The sequence below is a fragment of the Sitophilus oryzae genome, unplaced genomic scaffold (assembly GCF_002938485.1).
Source record: "Sitophilus oryzae breed Bouriz unplaced genomic scaffold, Soryzae_2.0 scaffold_1449_pilon_pilon, whole genome shotgun sequence".
NCBI classification, from domain to species: Eukaryota; Metazoa; Arthropoda; class Insecta; order Coleoptera; family Curculionidae; genus Sitophilus; species Sitophilus oryzae.
Genome location: NW_022146114.1, coordinates 1,452,990 through 1,478,849, shown reverse-complemented (window position 1 = coordinate 1,478,849; position 25,860 = coordinate 1,452,990). Strand labels below are relative to the sequence as shown.

The window sequence follows — 25,860 nt, the reverse complement described above, 5'->3', positions numbered from 1 at the left end:
CAAAAAATGCTCTTTCGTAAAAATCGCTACCACTAACCGTTCTCAAAATATTTGGAATGTAATTTATCAACACATTTTATTAACAAAAAATAAACATATTGACCAGATAGTTATACCGAATGATCGAATAAAAACGGCGTCAGCGATGGCCATGAAATGACGATCGATGACATTTCCCATATAATTTTACATATAAAATGACAACGATTTTCATTTCATAGCCATCGCTGACGCCGTTTTTATTCGATCATACGGTATAACTGAAATTATAAATTTGGGACCATTTTTTCTCTAGAAAAAATTATGATGATATAGTTTCTGTTGAACCTTTGTTACAAAAACATTTCAAATTTGTGATTTCAGCCGAATAGTAATCTAACCAACTTGTTCAATTTTTGTCAATGATGAAATGAATTGATTATTTCGATTCCAAATATCTCGAGAACCATTACTTGTAGCCTTCTTGTAGCGATTTTTACCAAGAGACGTGTTTTTACGAAGAAAACGGCGGAAAGGTATATTTAGTCACTCGGTAGTTTAATACAGGTACGGACGAAAAGTTATTACTCTCAAAAAGACTTAAAAACATGTATATAGCGCCCCCTACAAATAGGAATCCGATTGACATCGAAGTCAAGTTGTTAGTGTCAAAACACATCCAGACACCAACTTTCATATAAATATCAAAGCTAGTTCATTCTGTAGTTCAGATATTATTAATTTGGAAAAAATCAAAATAAAAATGAAATTTCTAAAACCTGTATCTCCGAAACCAAACATTCATATTAAATACATATACAGGATTGTCCAAACTGTATTCCGGAAACTTCAGCAGCATATTCTGCAGATAAAAATAAGTAAAAAAGTTTGTACAAATGTATGTCCTAAAATGCTTAGTTTCGGAGATACAGGGTGTAGAAGTTTCATTTTTATTTCGATTTTTTTCCAAGTAATTTCTGAAGTAAGGTCAATATTTTGATAGAATTGGTGTCTGTGAGTTTTTTGACATGAGAAATTTGATTTTGATGTCAATATGATTCCTACTTTTAGAAGGCCAATATTCCACATGTATTTTAAAATGTTTTGAAGAGTAATAACTTGTCGTCCATACCAGAGCAAAATTAGCTGAGTGAAAATATACATTTCCGTGATTTTTACATAATATGTTTGTAAAATCGCTACGAGCAACCTCATCAAGATATTTAGAAGGAAATAGTCAATGCAAATCATTATTGACAAAAATAAACATAAAGTTGAGAATATTATTTGACTGAAATGATAAATTTGGGAATTTTTTATTTTTTAAATTAAATCATATTTTTTTTTTCAAAAATGATGATAAAACAGTTTCCTTGAACTTTTGGTAATAAAAAATATCTGAAATTTATGATTTCAGTCTAATAACTATTTATCAGTATGTTTAATTTATGTCAATGATGACAGGTATTGATAATTTGAATTCCAAATATCTCGAAAACCATTACTGCTAACGAGTTTTTACCAAGAGACCTTTTTACGTAAAAAACGTAGAATATATAATACGCTGTTGATATTGTTAATTTCATTTTGTCTTACTTATATATTGTAAAATTATATCATAAAATTATATGACTCTGTAAAATTATTATCGTAAAATTATTACGATTATCGTCATATCATGAAATCATAACAAAATTAATGGTGTGTCTTTTTAATTCACATAGATTAATTTTTTAGGATTTGGAGTTTCTGTCATTTGTTTTGAATAATTTCTGAACAAATATTTGGATGAAAATTGGTGTCTAGAGGTTGTTGACATGAGATATTTTATATCAAAGTCAATTATGACTCCTACTTGTGGGGGTTTTACATATTTTTTAACCGTTTTAAAGTGTAATAACTTTTCGTCTGAACCTGTATAAAATTACTTAGTAAAAGATTTACATTTCTGCAGTTTTACGCCAAAAATGCTCTTTCCTAAAAATTGCACCACTAACCGTTTTCAAGATATTTGGAATGTAATTTATCAATATATGTCATTATTGACAAAAAATAAACATATTGACCAGATAGTTATACCGTATGATCGAATAAAAACGGCGTCAGCGATGACTTTGAAATGACGATCGATGACATTTCCCATATAATTTTACATATAAAATGACAACGATCTGCATTTCATAGCCATCGCTGACGCCGTTTTTATTCGATCATACGGTATAACTGAAATTATAAATCTGATTGGACCATTTTTCTCTAGAAAAAATTATGATAATATAGTTTCTCTTGAACCTTTGTTACAAAAACATTTCAAATTTCTGATTTCAGCCTAATAGTAATCTAACCAACTTGTTCAATTTTTGACAATGATGAAATGAATTTATTTCGATTCCAAATATCTCGAGAACCATTACTTGTATATCCTTCTTGTAGAGATTTTTACCAAGAGACCTTTTTTACGAAGAAAACGACGGAAAAGTACATTTAGTCACTCAATAGTTTAATACAGGTACGGACAAAAAGTTATTACTCTCAAAAAGAGTTAAAAATATGTATATAGCGCCCCCTACAAATAGGAATCCGATTGACATCGAAATCAAATTGTTAGTGTCAAAACACTTCCAGAAACCAATTTTCATACAAATGCCAACTCTAATTCAGACTATTCTGTAATTCAGACATTATTAATTTGGAAAAAATCAAAATAAAAATTAAATTTCTAAACCCTGTATCTCCGAAACCAAACATTTATATTAAATACATATATAGGGTGGTCCAAACTGTATTCCGGAAACTTCGGCAGCATATTCTGCAGATAAAAATAAGTAAAAAAGTTTGTACAAATGTATGTCCTAAAATGCTTAATTTCGGATATGCAGGGTGTAGAAGTTTCATTTTTATTTCGATTTTTTCCAAGTAATTTCTGAAGTAAGGTCAATATTTGGATAAAAATTGGTGTCTGGGAGTTTTTGACATGAGAAATTTGATTTTGATGTCAATATGATTCCTGCTTGTAGAGGGCGCCACCTACATATGTTTTAACTAGTTTGAAGAGTAATAACTATTTGTCCGTACCTATATAAAACTACTGAGTAAAAAATATACATTTACGACATTTTTACGTAAAAAAATGTCTCTTGGTAAAACTCGTTACGAGTAATGGTTTTCGAGATATTTGGAATCGAAATTATCAATACCTGTCATCATTGGCATAAATTAAACATGCTGACTAAATAGTTATTAGACTGAAATCATAAATTTCAGATATTTTTGTGCCAAAAGTTCAAGGGAAACTGTTTTATTATAATTTTTTCGAAAAAAAAAATATAATTAATTTAAAAGAAATAAAAAATTCCCAAATTTATCATTTCAGTCAAATAACTATCTACTCAACATGTTTATTTTTTGTCAATAATGATTTGTATTGACTATTTCCATCTAAATATCTTGAGGAGGTTGCTCGTAGCGATTTTTACCAAGAGACATATTTTACGTAAAAAATCACGGAAATGTATATTTTTTTATTCGGTAGTTTTATGCAGGTATGGACGACAAGTTATTACTCTTCAAAACATTTAAAATACATGTAGGTGGCGCCCCCTACAAATAGGAGTCATATTGACATAAAAATCAAATTTCTCATGTCGAAAAACGCCCAGACACCAGTTTTCATCAAAATATTGACTACCTATACTTCAGAAGTTATTTGGAAAAAAATCGAAATAAAACCGAAACTTCTACATCCTGTATGTCTGAAACTAAGCACTTTAGAACATACGCATTTTTTACTTATTTTTATCTGAAGAATATGCTGCCGAATTCAATTCGGCAACCATTCAAATTTTTATCTGAAGAATTCGGGTCACCCGGTATATACTTGTGAATATCAGTATGTAAAATAATTTAAATTTTAGAACAAACGCAAAGAAAGTATTACATCTACGAATTACGCCATTTAAACCTCGTGATTTTACTAGTGACGAGGCGATATCACTTTCTAACAACATTTTTAATAATTCAGATCAACTACGATAGGAATAAGAACAAAATAGTAATATGCTGGTTGTCTCGAATTTATTATGGCGGAAATTACTCAACGAAAATCGCCTCCGAGAAGTCCCAATTTAAAAATAATTGGTCAGCCTCATATCTGATCAATTTTAAGGTTTAATATGTAGCGCAATACCATGTGATCGGTATAGTTACGTTTCAAACTAACCTTGATTGGACATTCTTAGCGAAAGTATTTGAAAAAATACATTGATAATAACCATGTATTGAATTCCATGTCCACCAGTATTACTTATAAGATCAGTGGTAGCGAGTCGTTCAATACTATGAGGGTGAAGTATATGAGAATAAAAAATTGTTACTACTGCCCCTCAAAATACTCTTTTTGGGCTGGTCAATCCTCTATCTATGACTGTAAAGTTAAAGGATATGATTTTATTAAAAAATTAAAAACTAAAAACGCCGTCCTTATTGTATTTAAACTTTGCATACTAATGAAATTTTGTTGATCATGAAATTAGAAATCCCAATCTGACGCTGAGAATTCCAGTCGCGAGTAGAAATTCCGGTATTTAAACGAGTCGGATCCGGATCAAATTTCATGAACCAACATCCAGGTTCCAGTTTGGCCTGATCTATATTATTCTAATCTTTAATTTTAATTTAACAAAAAATTTTGTAGTCGGTTAGAAAATCTCATGTTTGCGTATTAGCATGTCCTTATCACCTGATCTTAGCTGTTATATAAATTTATGACTATGAAGTAAAGCATTGCGAACTTTACACACTAATGAAAGGATGTAGAATGTAGCATGTTTAGGAGGGGCGACCTATTGTGTGTTCCCCTTTCTTGAGTTATAACCTGTTATAATTCATCATACAATCTCAGTGCTTTAACAGAAGCCAGTATCTGAGATGGCTCCACAAAGGCCAGCTCTCCATACTCGGCATCTGCAGCAATACCAAAGTTTACGGCACGAACGGTCGTCGTCTTGGCGCACTCAGTTATAGGGTGGTGTGTTCTTCCCTTTTACTTAAATCAAGGAAAATCTTTGATTTTGCTCGGTCGTAAGTTCTGAGGAACTTTTTCGAGTGTCCTAGACCATTGGATGACTCCCATTCCAGGTTACAGATGGAGTCTTCTAGTTTTTCCAGTTCCGCTTTTAGTTGGCTTTCGCTTGGAAAACTGAACGATTCTGGTCCAGTTAGTGGTGTGTTCGCTCCTTTTCTAGTTAGATCATTTGCTTTTTCATTGCCTTCTATCCCTTGGTGAGCGGGCACCCATAGCAGTAGGACTTTATTTTCTTTGACTTATTTGTTCAGTTTCTTTAGACATTTTTTGACCAACTTCGAATTGATAATTACTGAGTTAATCGCGTTTAGTGCTGCTGGACTATTGGATAAGATGGCTATTTCCTGTTTTAATAAAAGATAGGTACGACCCAATTACAACCTTTCAACACAGCTGCCCCATAGGGATTGCTTGATGCTAGAGATAAAATGATGGCATTTAACACAAATTTTATTATTAAGAAATAAAATGGAATTTTTTACAATAAAAAAGAGCTAAAACTACATTTGATTATAGTCCTCCTCGGCTGATTTCATTGACGAACCTTGAGTACTCTCCAATACTGATTTATTTCGCTGAATCGTTATGTATTCATTATCTGCCGACGACGTGACCGGTTTGCTGTCAGCAATGTAGTTCCGCCGATAGGGCATGATGTTCAGTAGGAATCTACATCCATCAGTTCAGCACCAAAAAGAAGTCCGTGGATTTGTATCCATCGGGAACTACTCATCTGTAGTCTCGAGCCACAAGGATCTCGGATTCCATGTTCACATACATACATAGCCGTTACTCGCTGACGAGTATTCGACACACATAAAGAAGATGGTCACGCAATGCGTTTTCTTTCATGAGCTTTTCTGTGACTGAAAAGCCCGATACGTGATGTTATCTGCCTACCGCACTCCGGACATTCAAAAATCTCATTGCTTTGTTGTCTCATTACTTTTTGGTTGCCGCTGTTAACTGAGTTTACAACCCTTCTCCATTGAGTTCTATTGTGAGCTGCTTTTTCCCACTCATTCTGCATGTTGATTCCCTTTAAATTTTCGTGGAAAATGTCCTTGTATCTTTTCAGTTGTCCACCCGGCCTCCTCATACCGTCTGCAACGGTAAGGCACCCAGGTTTCTGCTCCCATATAACATGGTGGGATTATAATTGCTCGGTATACTGCAAGTTTTGTTTTTGTACTCAAGTCATGATTGTAGAAAACCCTGTCTTTAAATTTCAGAATGCCATTGAGGCGCTACTAATCTGTGCTGAATTTCAGAGTCAATATTGGCCTTTTCCGAAATCAAACTGCCAAGGTAATTTAATTCCGCCACATATTCCAATAGTTCTTCTCCGATTTTTATAGCATTGTTGTGATCTTCCGGGGGAGTGCACATGATTTTAGTTTTGTCGATGTTTAGCTTAAGGCCCAAAGCCACGTATGCCCAGGTATATGTGTTCAACATTTCTTGTAATTCTTGTACCATGTTTGCAACTAGAGCGCAGTCGTCAGCGTATTGAAGTTCTGTGATAAATTTTGTACGTGTTTTCATTTTGAGACCATTTATGTTCAATACTCTCGCCGTCATATCTGTATCTAATCCTCCTCTCCCTGCAGTTTGCTGTCCACTATAATGGAGAGCGCTGCCATGAATATGTTAAATAGGAGAGGCGCTAAGATACATCCCTGTCTAAATCCTGTATTAGTTAGGAATGGGTCGCTCAGTGATCCATGATGTGACACTCTTGACTTGTTGTTGTTATGGAGGCTTTTACACACTGTAAGAAATTTGTTGGGTACTCCGAACTTTTCCATAATTGCCCAAAGCGCATCTCTGTTCACAGAGTCGAAGGCTTTTGTTAGATCGATGAATGCAACATAAAGTTTAGACTGCTGCTCTTTTACTTTTTCCTGTAGTTGACGGATGGAAAATATGGAATCGACGGTGCCGCGGTTGGTACGAAAACCCGTTTGCGATTCTGGAAGGATATTTTCTATATATGGGTGCAGGCGGTTTGACATTATTTTTGCAAGAATTTTTCCGCCGATAACCAATAGCATAATTCAACGGTAATTTCCGCAGTCTGATGCACTTCCTTTGTTCTTAAATATATTCACTATATTCGCGTTGCGAAAATCCTGAGGTACCTCTCCGCTTTCCCATATGACATCAAAGCAGACCAATAAGTTCTTTACTTGCACACTTATAGATTTCCGCCAGAATCGCGTCACAGCCAGCTGATTTGTTGTTTTTAAGCTGTTTTATGGAGGTCTTTATTTCTTGTTCTGTTATTGGGATGTCTAATACATCGAGGCTGTTATACTGAGGTATTGTGTTTAGTGCTTCTATATTGGGGTTGTTTTCTTGATTAAGAATATGGCTGTAATGTTCTTTCCAGCGATTTCTGATTTGTTCTTCCTCTTTTAGAAGTTCGCCATTTTGAGCCATGATTGGGCAGCTTGCCTTCTTAGTTGGAGCGTATACTTCTTTTACAGCCTCGAAGAATTTACGATAATCGTGATGCGTGGCGTACTCTTGAATCTGATTCGCTTTTTGTGACCACCAGTTATCCTTTACTTGGCGCAGTTCTCTTCGAAGCGTGTTGTTGGCTGCTTTAAAGTTGTCTACCAGTCTTGGATTATGTGGATTTGCAGTGACTGCTTGATGTGCTCTATGCTTTTGTTCCAACAAAGCCTGTATATGCGGTTGATTTTCGTTAAACCAGTCTGGTTGTGTCTTTTTGTTCGACTTTTCCAGTACTGCTTCGCTGGTTTTATGAATCGCATCCCTTAATTGTGTCCAGCCTTGTTCAGCTTCCAATACCATGTGCACACGAGCCAGCTTAAAATCAATTTTCCACATATATGACAGCCTTCCATAGGCACCTTTTCACAGCTAAGGAATGAGTAGCGGAACCGTATATACGGCTAATCTTTGTCAACTCTGTATCCCTTAGCCGTGTAAACGGTACTGTTTGAACAACTGCCGTATACTGTAGTATGTAAAACGGGCTTTACACATTGAAGGTGGCTAGAATGTTGCAGGGAAGAGAAGGTGCGGGTCATAAAGGCTTGACCAATGATATACCGATGTACCAAAACCAAAGCAGGAACAGGGATATGATTATTATGGGCCGAAAACTAAATACTCCGAACTAATGGGCACCTACCAGGCTACCAATTAGCATCCTTCAGGCAGAAATCTACGCTATCGCAAGATGCGTACAACTTACCTTAGATAGGAACTATCAAAAACAAGAAATGGTCATCTTATTCGATAACCAAGCAGTATTAAAAGCGATCAACTCAGTAACCATCGATTCGAAGTTGGTGCCCAGAGAAGCTGAAAAAATTAGGCAAAGATAATAAAGTCTTCCTAATCCGATTGCCAGCCCACCAAGTGATAGAAGGCAATGAAAAAGCAAACGATCTAGCTAGAAAAAGAGCAAACATTCCACTAACTGAACTAGAACCGTTCTACTTCCCAAATGGAAACCAATTTAAAGCGTAACTCAAGAATATGGAAGACTCCATCCGTAACCCGGAATGAGAATCCCCCAACGGTTTAAGACACCCGAAGAAATGTTTCAGAACTTACGATTTACTTTTCTTGATTTAAGTAAGAACAATCTTCGGATTGTTACGGGGTTCTTAACAGGACACTGTCTATTACATTGCAGCTAAGAAACAACGGCTAGTGCAGAGTCTGTGGGGAAAATGGGGAAATACCAGAACACCTAATGAAGTGTTTGGTTTGGTATTTTCCCATTTTTCCCGCAGACTGCGCCGAGACGACAACCATTACCATGAACTTTGGTATGACTGATATCGGAGATGGAGAACTAAGTAATGTAAAACCGTTTCAGATACTAGCTTTTGTCAAAGCCCTAAGACTATATGATGACCTATAACTCAAGAAAGGGAAGCACAATAGACTGTAAGGCCGCGGTGATTAACCCCCATACATTCTACATGCTTTAAATTGTACCATCATTAAATTAAGAATATATTATAGCTACTTATAATTTACAGCGGTAATTAAGTGTTTTATAGTTCAATTAAATTGATGTTTTATTAGATTGCATTGTAAAGATCGTAAATCTGTTAGGTATAGATTATTGTATTCAATTTATTTTTTATATTTGTTTGTCAAGCTACATTTATTCTCGGGTATATTCTGGCATTTATTAAATTATTTGGACTGAAATGACAATAAACACTTAGTCATAACTCACATTAAACAAAAAACTAAAACTTTTTTTTTCGAACATCATAAGAGTATTAATTTTTGCGACGTGATTAACAATATAAAAACGTCATTTTAACGCCTAAGCATAAAAGTAAAGCACTTTTACGCCTAAGCATAAAAGTAAAGTACTTTTACGTCTAAACACAAAAGTACAAAATATATTATTAAATTGACATTAAGTGTCAAAGTCAACGAGCTTAACCATAGTTTCTTTTTTTTATATAATTACTTACATAGGTATTACTTATAATTTTTTTATATTATTTTCAACGCTTGAAATTGTTTAAAACGTTATTTGGGACGTTTTAAAAAAATAGCATATTCTATTCGGAGTAAAATGACTTTTTGTGGTTCGCCTCTAATGTCAAACGTACAGCCTCGCCACTAAAAGTATCATTTTTACTCCTAATAAAATAATATACTATTGTTTTTTGACATACATCAAATATATTGCCAATACAATTGGATAGAGAGTACTACTGGTGGTACTTATTTTATCTTAATAGATAGAGTAATTTCAACAAATGACAAGAAGCTAGGACTTCTTTACGTAAAAAAGCTGTTCTTCGTTTAGTTCCAAACATTGGACGGGTTTTGCAGATATTTGCATTGAAAGGTTGCGATGCATCGATTGTAGCATTAGAAAAATCACGAGATTAATTTATTTATAATTTCTTTACAGATTTTTTATCTTTCACTAATAATAAAATCCATATATCATAACCTTTAAACGCAAAAATCATGGAAACCGTTCACTGTTGGGAACTAAACGAAGAGCAGTTTCTTACGTAAAAAAGTCTTAGCTTTTTCTCATTTGTTGAAATTACTGTATCTATCTATTAAGATAAAATAACTACCACCAGTAGTACTCTAGTATTCTATATCCAATTGTATTGTCAATATATTTGATGTACGCCATAAAATAATAATATATTTTTTATTTTTTTTTTTACTTTGGGAGCAAAAATGATATTTTTAGTGGAGAGGCTGTACGTTTGACATTAAGAGATAATATTAACATGGCATTAAGAGATAATAGATTAAAAGAAGTACCACCTGTAGTAATCTTTACCCTAACGGAAAGTACCGTTTCAGGGCTGTTGCGGAATTTTACACTACTGCCATTCGCTTTGGCATTAAAATGTGTGTTAGAGTACCAAATTTCAAGAAAAACGGATTACCAATTATTGTGTGTCAAAATAATCAAATTATATTATTAGCCGACCATACCAGTTTTTTTAATTTCACTCAAAATGAGTTACTTGGGTCATAAATGACCTAAATACCAAATATTTTCATGGTGTCTGTCTGTCTGTCTGTCTGTCCGTCTGCCGTCTGTAACACGATAACTCAAAAACCGCTGAACTGATTTTAACCAAATTTGGCACAAAAATACTGTGGCACCCGATAATCTGGCCATTGGTTTTTGGTGGGGGTGGGGGGTTGGTAAGGGGGTACGGGAGGGGGTTAAAAATTTTAAAAAATCGTAACTCCAAAATTACAGTAGCTTCTAGTGAACTTCTCCAGGGGGCCATTTTAGGGCATATGTTTATAGGAAATTTTAGCTGTATTTTTATTTGTAGATTTATCCACCAAAGTCGTATTGTAGATTCATCGACTAAATGTCAATAAATTTGTTGCAATTAATTTGTTTATGACTATATTTTGAAAAAAAAATATTTTAAAGGTTAGTTAAATTAAATTATTATTTTAATTGGGTGACCTTGATACACAAATTCAAAGTTTTACATTGTTTTTTCCCAAATAATAATAATTAGACTGAACATAAGTACATTTAATTGCAATGAATAGAATATAATCTAATACAATAACCACTAATTTCACGGCTAATTACATAGTTAATTAATAGATGATTTTGTAATATCGAATTAAAATCTTTGGGTTTTCCGCAATTTATAGAGATCCTTAAAATTCTACACCTCATAAATAAGGTTAAATAAAAAATTTCATTGTGAAGGTCAAGGTGTAGGTAAGTACCTTATTAATGATAAAATATTTTCTGCTTTCTGCGACAGGTTATTAGCTTTATTCTTATTAGTTTTTTACTTAGTGTAAAAGTTAAAGCGCTAAAAACATTATAAAAAATAAATTTATTCTAGCTTCACGTTTTAATTAAGTTATGAATAAATAACAAAGCACTAAGAAATCAACTTATAGAAAACCCTTTCAAAACGTTATTCGCTTTGGAAGAAGACACTAACATGTTTTCGTAACGTTTACATTAAAACCATATGTTTGTCTTTGGCTCCAGTCACAAATATTGTTTATAATTTATGTAATGTCAGTGTTGACAAATCATAGTATTATTGTCTGTTGGGCAGTTACTCTAGCAGAGTTACCATAAAGTCATTATAATTGCTTTAGTTAAAGATGATAGAGACCAAAATGATGTCGCTAACATATTTATATTGGTAGTGGATGAGCATTCACGAAGTACTGTGTAGTCGCTTCCTTGGAGCAAGTTCATATGCTAGACGTCCAGGGACCTTCGTATGAGAATTTCGAATCGAGACGACCAAAGAAGAATCGGACCAAAAGCAAATGCATGTTTTAAGACAAAAAATACGAAAAAATATTAGTGTCTTCTGCAAAAGTGAATATCTCCAACAAAAATAAAGCCATTGAAATGAACCAAAAAACAAACCATCCAGAAAAGATGTACCTAGATGATAAAATGATTTTTAAATTCTTTGATGTCTTAGCTTCGACAGGATGCATCAAACTTTCACTAATATTCCACATTTTGTTTGCTGCCGTATAAATGTCAGATGGAAATTTTCATTTGTAATTTAGAAAAAGATATTAAAAAGGTAAATAATTTTAGCTACATATTGCTTAAGCAAAATCGGCCTACTAGAACAAAATATATTAAACTTTAAAATACATATACATTTTAAGGAGCTCATTTTTCATGCTGGTAAGTATATTTATTACAATTTTAGCATAAATATATCGTCCCCTATCTCACGTACTACTGGCGTAACTGCATTTTAGTAAATTTATCAGGAGAAAAGGTACAGTTAAGGTACATCGAATTCAAATACTATGCCTTGATACTCTGATGGCTGGTAGTTACAGCATTTCTTGAGATTAAAGTTGCGCCTGTAGGGGAGTCTCAAGTGCAAGTCTTATACATAAGTTGGACGACGATATGATTCACAAATAAAAATAAAATATTAGCAATAATAACATAGGTATAAGTAATCTACATTTTTTGGCAGGTGAAATGGTAAAAATGATGAAATGCCATAGAAAATATGGCTGTGAAATAAACTGTTTTAAAACTTGATGGGCATCTGAAGTAGAACTTTCTAGGCAGTTATCATGCACGTGTTACTATTATTATGAGGTTAAACAATTTAAAATACTAGAACCCGACCTGAAATTAGTTTAAATAGTGTTAAAAATCAGTTTAAAAACCTTTATCTGTATACTATATTAATCATAGCTATATTTATATTTAAATTACTTCTGCTGACGGTTAACTATAGCCTATTGTCCAAATAGTGCATTTTGTATTAGAAGCGTTGATAAACAAGTGGAAATTTCCATTACTTGTTCCAAGCTACTAAGCTATTATTGCATCATCAAGACTAAATTTTAATCGCGTGGATAAGATTAATGTAACGGTTGCAAATTTTTGACAATTCTTAAATTAATTACTAACAAAATTCATAATATCCTTCTAAGAATGATTAGAATTAGAACAAGTTCAAATAAGTCCATAAATTAATCTGAGGTCAAGCTACTGACAAAATGCATGTTATATGATTAATTAATGAAATAGCTTATTATCAAATCGAAATAATCAATGGTTAATTGATAGTTGTTATGAATAATGATACATTAACTCCATAGTGCTGAAAAGATAACTTGCAAGGCATTGAAAATTTGTTGGATGTGGACTGAATTTTTCATATCATCATTAGTATGAGTAGATGTTATTCATCATCACTAGTCTTTCAAAAAGTAAATATCTGTATGTTTATAATGTAAGTTTATAAGATACTTCGGAGTCAAAGAATCATTGCTAATTTAGATTCTGAAAATTATCTATAGTCTCTTAATTTCTCAAAATATTTACATTAGTTCAGGAATTATTTGGAAAAAATCGAAATAAAAATGAAGTTTCTACTCTCTGTATCTCCAAAACGAAGCATTTTAGGACATAAGTTTATATGAAATTTTCTACTTATTTTTATTGGCAAAATATGCTTCCGCAGTTTCCCGAATACATTTATAGGCTTGGAAAAATAAACCTTTAAATTGCTATTTCGTTTTCAAAAAAAAATAAGAAACGGTAGAAATAAATTTTAAAATTCGCTTTAATCATTTACAAGTTAAACATACAATAAAGAGTAAAATACAGTTTAATTTTTTTTTTAATTATTTGTACCGCAAGTTAACAACAGCATTTAGTGGAACCAAAGTTCTAAACAAAGATGCTGTATTTCACCAACACTGTTCAAGATATATCTCGAACAAGTTTTCAAAGTTTGGGAGCAAAAATTTTGTAAAAATATTGGAATACACATCTACACATTGTGCTTTGATTACGATGAGATAAATTTTATGACACGTGCGCTATAAAAGAATATCAGAAATGGGGACTCGAGATCAATAGTAACAAAACAGAATATATTATGTGTATGGGAGGACAACAACAAAACATAATACTAGAAGAAGGGAGCAAATCAAGTGCTGCACAAAATACAAATATTTGGATATCGAAATCACAAGTGATGGAGTGTTGGATATAGCAATTAAAGAACGAAAGCAACTTGGACAGAAGCATTAAAGAACGGGAACAAAACATTAATGTATAATACCATCATCAAGAGTATAACGACATACAGCTGTAAAGTGTGGCCTATGAAGAAAACAACAAAACGAATGCTAGAAACTAGAGAGATGGATTTTTGGAGGAGAGCAGCAGACAAATCAAGACTCGAACGAATAACTAATGAACGGATAAGAGAGATTATATGGAACTTAAACATACAATAGTGGACGAGATAAAGATCACACAACTCATATGGTACGGGCATGTCCAAAGAATGGCACAAATAAGAATCCCAAAACAAATCATAAACTGGAAACCTGCAGGGAGAAAAAACCGGGTAGACCGAGAAGAAGTTGGCAGGAAGCGATTGACACTTTTATGGAGGAAAGAGCTCTCGGAGACGGCGCGTGAAGAGACAGACAGGCATGGAGAGATGGCATTGGAAGACGTAGAACGTTTTAAGCCGATTGTATATTTATTTGTGCTGCCCTGTGCGATACGAAAATAATTTTTAAATTGCAGCTTTAATAGTCCTTTTTATATTCCAAAAAGCATATCTTTTAAAATTCAAATCGTTTAGATTTCATACTTTGTCACGATTAACATAAATAACCCTGTCTAGAACCACGTATAACACTAATCGTATAAGATTAGTTGCAAATTAAAGCTTGGTAACAGAACCGGTGTCACGATTCTTAATTTCAACCATCAATTAGTTCTATTTCTCAGGTAATATAAAAATTAATTAATTAGTTTTGTTATTCAACTAACTATAATTTTTAAACATCAGTATGTAAAAAATATTTTTATATTCTATAACCTACATCAACTAAAAATTCGATCTTACCTTGCATTTAATTTTTCGAGGCTTATTATTATTTTGCGTATTGCAATAGTAAACAAATCTTGCAAACCTTTCCACCCGGAGAACATTAATTTACATAATAGCTACTACACAACATAATTGCTGTTTTATTTCTTTCAACCAACTAAATCATTTGGGTTGATTTAGATGATGCTAAGATACAATCGATTAATTTTCTGTTGTTGGGAGGTGAAAGGACAACAATTTCAACATCCATTTTTTTTAATTCACCGAAACGAATTTGTTTTAATGATATAAGAACGATATAAGTAAGTCGGGCCAAAATAAATAACAAATGATATTATGATCTAGGTTAGAGATTGATGTTTGTATCCATTTTTTAGTTTTATTTTGGAGATATAAAAGTAAAGTATACTATTTTAAATTTATTCTGTTTTCAAAAATTTTGGTATGATGACAACTTATGCTACATACATCTATGAATGTTTAATGTTTTTTTTAAGAACAGGCATAAGTGTAATACAGAAACTACACACGAATACTACAGGTGAACTATCCAAAACATAGATTTACACTAACAGAAAAAAAACACATTACATGTGTTTAAAACTGTTCAATGCTTTATGAGACAAATTTAAGGCCTTCCAATCTCAAAAACAATTTCAGAAGGAAATTAAGAAATTATTAAATTTAAAATAAGTGGTAACTGGTGATTATATATTTCATTTTGTATTAGTTATGTTAGCAAGTATTATAATTTAAATGTTTGATATGTATTTCCTTTTGTATCGGGTCTTGCTAACGTCATTTCATTTTATGTTCCATTTATGTACAGGGTGTCCCATTTTATTTGAAATCATATAGTATCTCCGTTATTTGTGAAGATAGAAGCGTGCAGTTTGCACAAACCTGTGCCACTTTTTTGTCAAACGGAAGATGCCGTAAACAAAATTTTTATAGTCCTCTTGACTTCTGAGCTACAGGGTCTTTTTGAAAATTTTGCAATTTGGGACACTCCCTGTATCTCTGTTATTCTTAAAGGTATCGAGACGGTGAAAACTGTTTATTGTAGAACTTTTTACGTAGAATTCAGTGGCGTAATCTGTTATTCTACGAAAAAAATATTTTTTAAAGATATGAACTAAAGTTATGTTTTCTTCAATGGAACACCCTATATATTTATGAATTATATGATCTGGCTTGCCATAAGCTTCTCAAAAATATATATCACTCTATATTTATTTTCACTATTTAGTGCATTATTTAAAAAAATATATTAAAGGATCGTATTTATCAGTAGATAATAAAAGAAACTAAAGAATTATTAAAAGTATAGTGCTATCTGCCTCTTGTTTTATTTTGAGAGCCACTAATAAATTCTTTATATATTAAGGAAACTTAACTCTCTATACCGCTATTTGTAAATTTTGGAAGCTATCGTATCGGAACTTTTAAATATTCCTTTAGCTAATTTACGTGAAATATACTTTCAGCAAGATGTGTCCACCCCCTCACAACTTAAGTTACAACGAAAATATTAGAATTTTGTTAAATTATTATTTGTCAAATCAATGAATTGGAACCAATGGACCCATATGATGGCCTCCCTGATTCCCGGATTTGTCCGTTCTCGATTTCTGATTTTGGGGATTTTTGAAATATGAAATATATCGTGGCAACTAATACAATGTCGAACACCTGGAAAATGCTTTAATAATGCAAGCTTTTAGATATTTGCAAACCCATCCCGTCATAATAAATTCCATTATAAAAAAAAGAAAAATATATTCAGAGATTCAGTGATAACAGTTTAAAAGTAAAATATATCAAACCTAAATAAAATTTTAATGTGTGTATGACTATTTTAGTAAATACCATTTTGATTTTTTGTAATTTATCACGGCCTACTAATAAGAAAATGATATATTTTAAATATTGCAGTAAATAGTGAAAATAATTATAGAGTCATATATATTTTTGAGAAGCCCATAGCAAGGCGGATCATATGGTTTATAAATATATAGGGTGTTCCATTTTAAAAAACATAACTTTAGTTCATATTTTCAAAAATATTTTTTTCTTAGAAAAACAGAGTACGCCACTGTATTCTACGTAAAAAGTTCTACAAGAATAAGTTTTCACCTTCTCGATATCATCCATAATAACGGAGATACGGCGGCTGTCCTAAATTGCAAAATTTTCGAAAAAACCCTGTAGCTCAGAAACGAAGAGGGTTATGAAAATTTTGTTGACAGCACCTTCCGTTTGACAAAAAAGTGGCACAGGTTTGTGCAAATCGCACTCTTCTATCTTCATGAATAACGGAGATACCGTATGATTTCAACTAAAATGGGACACCCTGTACATGATTTGAAATAAATCTGTTATTATTATTTTTATTTACGTCGCCAATTTGCTGCTAGGGCTCAGAGGCAAATATACAGGGTGAGTCTTAAATAAGTGTAAATATTTTTAGGGGTAGATTTTAGGGATTATGATTTTTTTTGCAAAAAAATTGAAAATTTTTTTAGATATTTTAAAATAATAAATTATTTAGATTGATAATATAGCCACTTTAGGTAGTAGATTAAATTTACAAGAAAGAAAATCCAGAAAATGTCCAGTGGTTCTCAAAATTTTAACAAAAAAGCATTTTTTGGAAATTTTCAAAGTAAAATAACTCGGTTATTTCGGATTTATTTGAAAAATAAAAAAGAAAAAGAGAAAAACTGAAAATATTTACACTTATTTAAGACTCACCCTGTATAGGGGAGCTTGGTTTAGTATTTGGTTGCTGTTCTGACTGAGAAATGAAAGTCAAAGTTCAAAGTTGCTCTTGAATGCATACAGTATGATTTTTTTGCGATCCCTGTGTACCAATCCAAAGTAAGTTGTGAAAATAGTATTGTTTGGTAAAAATCATTAAATATTTCCAAATAATTTTGCAAAATTACATTATTTTGTATAACTATGAAAAAGTATCAGAAATTTAAAAGTCACTTATTAAAATTTTTATTTTTTGTAAGTTTACTAATGCCAGCCACACACGTTCCAGTGTACTTGCGCAAATTAGACTTCTGCAGGTATACAGGAAAGTGTGTGGGAAAGATTATAGCGCAAGAACCTAGACTCGTGCAAGTTTCAAGAAAGTTTCAATCCGAGACTTGCGCAAATATAATTTCCGCTAAGCCGCTAAGTGAAATTCTAGCACGCTAAACTGAAAAAAAACGAGTTTGCATAAATCTATACTTGTGCAAGTATACTGAAACGTGTGTGGCTGGCTTTATATTTTTTCAGTTTAGGAATAATTACAGTTTTGTTGTCCGTCAGTTCTCTAGAACTCGAGACTATATTACATATATTAATTCAGAAGAACACCATTCTTTCTTCAACATACAAGGTATTACTTGATACATGATAAAATTTATTTATTTCACGGCTGAAAGAAAATTATTAATGTCGACATACGATAAAAATTGCAATAATATAAGAATTATGTATATTAAGACCTGGTGGAAAAGGTTAATAATGTGTTAACATTCTAAAAACAGTGGTTGAAAAAAAACTATTTTTGTCATTAATTTTAACATTGCAAATATATAGGCATATTAAATTGCAAAAAATGTTCCAGTTTTTGCACTTCATTTCACAAGTAACATATATTATTCTTTTAATAGACATTCTTTCAAAACATACGTATTTTAACTATGCACTACACAATCTGTCGCAACAATATACTTGTAGAACGGGAATATAATAAGCCTAATAGAAATATAACGACTCGTTTTTAAATTAAATGAAACAATTAATTAATTTAATTAATCATTAAATGAAAATATCACACAGAAAAGGCTTTTGACTTTGACAAATAATTTTATATCTTTTTAAACCGAACCATTAAAATTTAACCATATGTCGCAAGAAAGGTTTTCAATAGCAATAAACAATTTGAAGTATCATAATAGAATTAAATAATTTGCAAAAGCTTTTAGAAGTAATTGCTGGGTGATTTTGATCTTGCGTTATAATTGCCCAGTTATGACTGTATTCCGATAAATATTTTGATCTTTATATATAATTTTCTTTTATGACCTAACTTCAGAAAAATACGAATAGAATTTTAATAAACGATATGGTGCGTCAGAAATACATTCTACTCTGTGATAATAATATATTTTGTGCAGGAATTTATTGTAGCAGATCAAGAAAACAGCTGAACTATATCCTTGGAGAAAATTACTATTGATACCTGTGTTCAGATGGAGGTAAAACCCTATCACATCCGGTTAACAATAAATGTATTTCCGGAAAGTAGATTGTAGATGCTATGGGAGGAGACCGTTAATTTTACCACGATCTTGTAGATCTCTTATGTCCCCCTTTCTTGAATTATAATTCATTACACAGTCTCAGGGCTTTGACAAAAACCAGTATCTCCAGCTTCTATATCAGTCGTACCCAAGGTTATGACACGAATGTGTCAGTTGTCGTTTTGATGCGCCAGTGAAGAAGTGTTCTTGTGTTTTCCATGTTCCACCCAGAATCTGCATTCGCCGTTGTTTCTTAACTTCAATCTACTGAGGTGTTTAGTTGGAAAAGATGTAAGTAAGAAAATCTTTGATTTTCCTCGGTTGTAAGTTCTGAGAGATTCCTTCGAATTAGAGGTGGGAATTCTAGTTCCTTGGGAGGAACTAGTTCCTTAGTTCCAGTTCCTCCAGAGGAATAGTTCCTTGAACTAGGTCTTTAGTTCACAATAGTTCCCGACTAACATTGACATCCCCCTTGCTTGCTAATGCGTTTCGTTGTCAGTCAGAACTATTCACAGGATGATGTGTATAATTTTTATAATGTACGGAGATATAACGAGACGTGTAATTGTGTATGTTAAAAACATATAGGTAAGTTTTATTGTAGATAAAAAAAATAAAAAAAAACTCAAATCAGAATTTAAAAAACTATATCATAAATCAATTGGAGCAAATATTGCAAATATTTTACGAAAAATTGCATTTTTCCTCACTTCAAGCTTTTTGTTTTTATCTAAAAATTCAGAATATCTACTTCGTTTTATAAGATATTTCTTAATTTTAGGGACCTAAATTGGAACATTCCCATAAAATATTTAAAAAACAAACTAAAAATCAAAAACAGTATCCACGACAATTTTCTGTGGTAATTACGCCGCGCCGGCTGTGGCAATAGACAAGGCCGAATCCATCGTCGTCGCCTTGTATTATATCTCGGATCTGCCGACTGAATAGATTCCCGTGAATTAGTCTTTTAATAGTTCCTCTATGTCCGGATCCGATAAAATACGGCTGGCACTCCCCACGCCTGTCTAGCATCAATCGCGCTGACTGATCCATACGTAAACTAGTCTTTTATTTAGTTCCTCTAGTTCCTTTAGATCCGGATCCGATAACATACGGCATACGGCTGGCACTCCCCACTCCTGCCTAGCATCGATCGCGCTGGCCCGATCCGTTCGTACGTAAACTAGTCTATTTAGTTTAGTTCCTCTAGGTCCGGATCCGATAACGTACGGCTGGCACTCCCCACTCCTGCCTACCATTAGGCTACGCGCGCTAGCCGATCCGTCGCCGTCGCATATTATTCTATATCGGTCACAGTCTCGATCCCGGAATAGGTCATGAGGAACTAGTTCTTTGAGAAACCAGGAACTAGTTCCTTTCATTTCGGAGATCGGAATAGTTCATTGAAACTAGTTCGTTCACGAACTACACACCTCTACTTCGAATGTCTTAGCCGTTGGAGTATTCCTAGTCCAGATGAGGGAGGGTTCCATGGTCTTGAATTTTGCTTTAAGTAGGTTTCCTTTCTCTTCTAAAGATTGGATAAAATGCGACCAGGCAAAGGCGGACTACTACATCATGCAAGCCATGACTGGCCATGGAGTATTTGGTGAGTATCTGCACAGAATCCGCAAGGCTGACTCTCCTACATGCTAGTATTGCGAGGCGTTAGACTCTGCTAACCATACACTGACAAGAGTGTCACGTGCACGAAGATATACGGGAAAACGCAGAAACAGTATGTGGTACGAAGGTTACTTGAACTGAATAAACGTCGGAAACCTTCTAACATCATCGAACGAAAATATCGGAGAGATTTGCGGCATGTTAAGGAACATTATGAAGAAAAAGGCGAAGAACGAAAAAGACATAATTTGGGTACAGACAAATGCCTTCGGCGGTACCGAGATCGGCGGGTACAGATGGGTTTTTAGTGGGTAGGCCCTCTCACATGAGGGCGATCCTCACACTCTGGCCCTGGCAAGGTGTTTCCCATCTATAAAAAAAGTTTCCACTTGGGAAGCAGAACGATTCTGGTCCAGTTATTGTAGTGTTTGCTCCTTTTCTAGCTAGATCGTTTGCTTTTTCATTATCTTTTAGCCCTTGTAACTAATTTTTTCAGCTTCTCTATGATGGTTACTGAGTTGATTGCTTTTAGTTATCTTGGAGAGATACAAAATTAATGACTCCTTTGCCAAAATACAAGCAGACACGCCATTCGTGGGACCAGAACCGACATTTAGTGTCCCTAAAATCTGACATTTTTGGAAGTATAGCAGGGCCATTTTGGAAGTATAGAACGACGGCGGGAGTGCAATGTCGTTTCACTTATGGAAATGTTATGTTGGCTATGGTGGGTATCCTCAAAATTCAGATTCAGAGAATAGTTAGATGTCTTCAGACTGAGAGGTTACGCACATAAAAAATGTGTGGACTGAAAATGCCAAGTAGTAGAATCTCTTTGTAATGTGAGGAAACTATTAAGCACGCCACATGTATCTGCCCAAATGGAAACAGGAATCTTTAGAAATAGAGGAAATTTTTGGACTTTTAACTGTACAGTATTATACTGAAGCTAATATTGAAAAACTATGCTGAATTTCATAGTTTTACTTATTTATGTTTAGCAAGCTTTTCTAACGTTGGTAATGACAGAATATTTTTAGCTCTTCTATCTCTGGAACTGCAGTTAGCTTACTGGAATACCATTTTTTATATTATTTACGAAGTGTCTCTCTCTCCAAGTTATCACCATATTTCCAAATTAAGAGAGTCAGATTCCAACTGTCACTAATGATGCCTTGTTTCCATCTTCAGGTATATTGAGCAATTTCGTAAAGCCTATTTCGCCTTCCAGGATTTCGATATTATCCAGAAATATATAATTTACTTCATGAAAGGAACGACGGTTGCGTCAGAATATGTTTGTTCGGAAAATAAATGTAGATCCAATATGTAAGTAAACTTGTTGGTGTAGGAAAAGCTTTCTTAATTATTGTTTTGAGACCGGAAATGACACTGAATCAAACAAATACAGACGAATATTTCCTCCCCTGCTTTGTCTTGTTTCAGTCAGCTTTATCTTGTTTTAGCTTATTGAAGTGGATACGTGTTTAATCAAAATGTAGAAAATTAATGAATGAATTTATCAACATCAACGTTTATTTCTTATTCCTACTGAATATTTATTATGATGCAATCATCATCTTTCCTGAATCGCGCTATATTTATTCTTTTCTTGAGGTGATTCTGTTTTACCAGCATCTCAATATAGATTTCAATAGTACATATTGGTGGTTCTTCCCAAAGTGAAGGTTATGCTTGGAAAGTAACAAGCCTGTTAAGCACGTCATATGTATCTGTCAGGGTAGAAATAGAATCGTGGTTGAACTGTCCAGTAAAATTATTCTGGATCTTGCCAAGACCGGCAGTTTACATTTTTTTTTCAGTGTCAGTCGTTTGAAGTCACCACGAAAATAGAGATATTATTTAGCATTTTTATTTAGTCATAGTCTACTGACCATGTAAACATGTCACCTTCAGTTTATAATTATCTCTCTATTGGATACAAGTTGACAGTAAAATTTAAATTGTATATAAGTGAGCAACAATCCTATTTTATTAGTATGATTCTGAAGATAAAAAAAGTAATAAACACGTCATAAAAGCTTATTCGAAAAATATACCAGATGAAGTAACTATTATTTTCATACATGAACGCCTAACTACACTAATCTTCGTAAAAATTAGCAAGTACGTACTTTAGAAGAGGAAAAAGTATATCAAGTTTTCAGTCATTACATATTAGCGATGTGATGGAGAATCGATATTTACAGAGAATAGTTTTAATTATTATAAATTTATGTAGCTTAGTATATAATTTTTTACGCCAAAATTTCTGCTCAAGCATAAATATAATATACTTTCACCCAAGGCGTTACTAACATTCATATAGACCTCTAGCTAATTAGTATAATTAGTATTTCTCGACACTTATTAACGTAATGCACAAAAATTCCCATAAACACAATAGGGTGTCATAAATAGCACTACAATTTTAAATTCTATACCTTTCCATAGATTTCTTTGCCTTTACAATAGAGATATTTTTTCTCGAAACAATGAATTTTCTCTGTATCTTTGATGTTGTAAACATTGCAAGTCTGTTCAGTTATACGTGTATAGTTTATTTTTAATTTATTTTTTCAATGGCATCGTGAAGTCAAATGGAAGAGCAGTACATAAAGTTCGAAATTTCACCCTTTCCACCTTATACGGGGTAGCCCATCGAAAACGTTCCGAAGGCATAACGGCCAGGGTTTTCTTTTTCAGAAAATTCAAAAACACGTCAATTTTGTTTGTAAGGGGGACAACTTTTGCCCCAAAAATGATTGCAAAATCTTCAACCCTCTAAGCGGGGGTGTCATTCCCCAATTTTTTTTTCAAATGGGAAGGGGGGTCAGGTGGTACCGCAATGAAAAGGTCTTTCTATTCTCTATACATTCCCGCTTCGTTTTTGAAAATCGGTCGAGTCGTTGAGAAAATATGAAGGATTGAAATTTGAAAAGTTTATTTAAACATTTATCAGAGTAGATGATAAGGATAAATTCCTTCGACCAATTTGTTGTTTTTTCTTATTATTTCTAGATGTTTACGCTTTTTTTCACTTGTCACAAGGTTAAACGATCAGGTGCGGTAGTTGCTAGATAGCTGTTCCGTGACTTGTGCGTTGAAGTTCTTCTCAATATCGTTAAACTTTTTAACAATTATGGTGTACTCACTTGCAGAAAAAGTAGAAATAATCGAACTTTATTTTAAAAATAATGAATGTGGCAATCGGGTTGCGCAGATATTCAATGAACGCCATCCTGACAAACACCTTTATGGCAAAATTGTTCGCGAGTTAGTAGCAAAATTTCGTTAAACTGGTTCCGTTATGAATAAAAAGAGGCAGAGGGAAAACCCTGTTGTAAATGAAGCTATGGAGGTATTCGTATTGGGCCAAGTTGCCATGGATAGTACGCTGAGTACAAGAAAATTAGCCAATGAGACCGGCGTGAATTGTACAAGTGTCCAAAGGATATTAAAAAAACACAAGTTCCACCCGTACAAAATTCAGTTCTTGTACCAACTGAACTCAACGAAGACGATTTTGATCGTCGCGGGCTGGTATTTTTGTAAATTCTATTGTGGGTCAGTTTAACGATATTGAGACCGCACCTGATCGTTCAAACACTTTTTCTGCAAGTGAGTACACCATAATTGTTAAAAAGTTTAACGATATTGAGAAGAACTTCAAAGCACAAATCACAGAACAGCTTTGTAGCAACTACAGCACCTGATCGTTCAACCTTTTGGCAAGTGAAAAAATGCGTAAACATCTAGAAATAATACGAAAAAACAGCAAATTGGTCGAAGGAATTTATCTGATGGATTGAAATTTGAAAAATTTATTTAAACATTTACTCTGATAGATGTTTAAATAAACTTTTCAAATTTCAATCCTTCATATTTTCTCAATGAATCGACCGATTTTCAAAAACGAAGCGGAGAAATATAGAGAACAGAAAGCTCTTTTCATTGCGGCTCCACTTGACCCCCCTTCCGATTTGAAAAAAGTTGGGGGATGACACCCCCGCTTAGAGGGTTGAAGATTTTGCAATCATTTTTGGGGCAAAAGCTGTCCCCCTCATAAACAAAATTGACGTGTTTTTGGATTTTTTGAAAAAAAAAAATCCTGGCCGTTATGCCTTGCAGAACGTTTTCGATAGGCCACCCTGTATAGAAAACCCATTATTTTGTTCATATTTCTATTACATCAGCATATTTTGTAAGTTTATAATTAGTATTTTTAAATAGACCGGGTGCTCCTCAAAAGTGGCTTACCCCTGTAACGTTTTTATTTTTTCAGTTAAAAAAAACGATAAATATGTTAGAATATGACGAGTATGTTAGAATATGACATAAATTAGGATTGATTGACTTATTCAATTGTTTTGGTCACTTATTTCACATTTTTCACCAGAAGTAACTAATAACTTTTGATTCTTAAACGGCAATCTCGGTATTGTTTACTTTTCTTGATAGAAAATGACACTCTGAATAGAATGACATATCATATTTCAACTTTTGACATTCTCGCTCAAAAAGAAATAATATTTTAAATTTCAATTTAGAGTGCCCCGGCTAATATTAAGAACACTAATTATTAATCAAGGAGTCTTGGAAATAAAATAGATTTGATTGTCTAATGTTTTTTGTGTCTTGTCCTATCTGGTTAAAAGATGCCCAAATCGTATTTTTAATCATATCTCATTTTTTTCAAATGGTACGAGGATGGCTCATTAGCATATTTGGAAAAGCATTTTTTTACGAATAATTTGGTACCACACACTAGATATTTAGAGTCAAACTGTCGTTACATTTATGGCCATAGCCCTCTAAATTAAAATTTCTAACTAAACTATGATATTCTATTCAGAACGTAATTTTCTATCGAATGAAGTAAAAAAATACCAAGGGTGTCATTTAAACATCAAAAGTTGTAGTAATTTCCGGTGAAACAGGAAGTGACTAAAACAATTAAATACGTCAATCAATCCTAATTTATGTC

At 33.2% G+C, this 25,860-nt stretch overlaps 1 protein-coding gene across 3 annotated transcripts in view; it reads left to right on the top strand.

The window, feature by feature from the left end:
• The window catches only part of LOC115877405 (peroxidase), a 119,355-nt gene that overhangs the window by 46,540 nt on the left and 46,955 nt on the right, over positions 1–25,860 (top strand). Inside the window, exon 1 of one of the 3 annotated variants that reach the window (XM_030893559.1) lies at positions 14,820–14,837. The exons of the other annotated variants lie outside the window; for them this stretch is intronic. The gene's annotated coding sequence lies outside the window, so the exon portion shown is untranslated. Of the gene's footprint in view, positions 1–14,819; positions 14,838–25,860 lie in introns of those variants that run through there. 3 annotated transcript variants of the gene reach the window in all.